General features: G+C 36.1%; 1 protein-coding gene across 1 annotated transcript in view; it reads right to left on the bottom strand.

Annotated features, from left to right (window-relative positions):
• The window catches only part of LOC111085110 (cuticle protein 14-like), a 5,271-nt gene extending 5,100 nt beyond the window's left edge, over positions 1 to 171 (bottom strand). The window contains exon 1 of the mRNA XM_022382315.1: positions 58 to 171. The gene's annotated coding sequence lies outside the window, so the exon portion shown is untranslated. The remainder of the gene's footprint in view (positions 1 to 57) is intronic.
• Positions 172 to 897: the final 726 nt, after the last annotated feature.

Raw genomic sequence — 897 nt, 5'->3', positions numbered from 1 at the left:
CAGGATGTAATTGTTGTAATTGTAGTGAGGAGCAGCTTAGTGGACAGCGAACCTCACCTCAACAGGCTCGACCTTGAAGACCTCAAAACGATAGAGGGGTATTCTTTAGAACATCACCAGAGGTACGGATCTTAGCTTTGAAACCATTAGTATCAGCGACGTAATCAATAACACGGACAGTTCCGTCAGCATCCTTTAGACCGTAAGAATCAACTTTCACGTTACCAAAGCCACTTCCGGCTTCCTTTCACGTGACCCTCATCGTAACCAAAGTTGTAGTTACCAATGCTCTGTAGTTGCCCTGGTTGAAAGAAGTCACGAATAAAAATAAACATGCATGCCGATGAATAAAACTGAACACTCAACTAAATGAATATTGGTTAAAAACTACCACGATGAAATAATTTTAGTGAAAAGTTCTCATGTGTCAAACTTTTCTGTAGCTCGAAATGTACAAGCCTTAAGTCTCAGTTCTAAAAAAAATTGATATTAATAATTGAACAGAGTGTTGTATGTGTACTAATAATACTTCTATATGTAAGATAGGTTTGGTTAGCTTGGGCACTGGTGTGACGACACACTTATCTTCTCTACTGGTGCTGACGTCAAAGCCGTAAAAAACAAGCCAATAGTGGCGGGTAACATTAACAAGAGCAAGAACAACAAAGAACTTAAAAAGAGGAAAGTCTGTTAGATTTTACGACGCGATAAATATATTAAAGTAAATCAAGTATAAAACAAAGTTTCTATTGGTATTGATTAACTAGTAACTCTAGTATATATATATTCTGGGATATTTTATAATGAAACCGAAGTTGAAATTAAAGAGATTTGCATATTTGAATGTGTATCGACTTAATCTAATTCAATCTGACCATCCGTTTTGACTTCATCTAA

This window comes from Limulus polyphemus, unplaced genomic scaffold, assembly GCF_000517525.1.
Source record: "Limulus polyphemus unplaced genomic scaffold, Limulus_polyphemus-2.1.2 Scaffold240, whole genome shotgun sequence".
Taxonomy (NCBI): Eukaryota; Metazoa; Arthropoda; class Merostomata; order Xiphosura; family Limulidae; genus Limulus; species Limulus polyphemus.
This window is presented reverse-complemented; position numbering and strand designations above follow the sequence as displayed.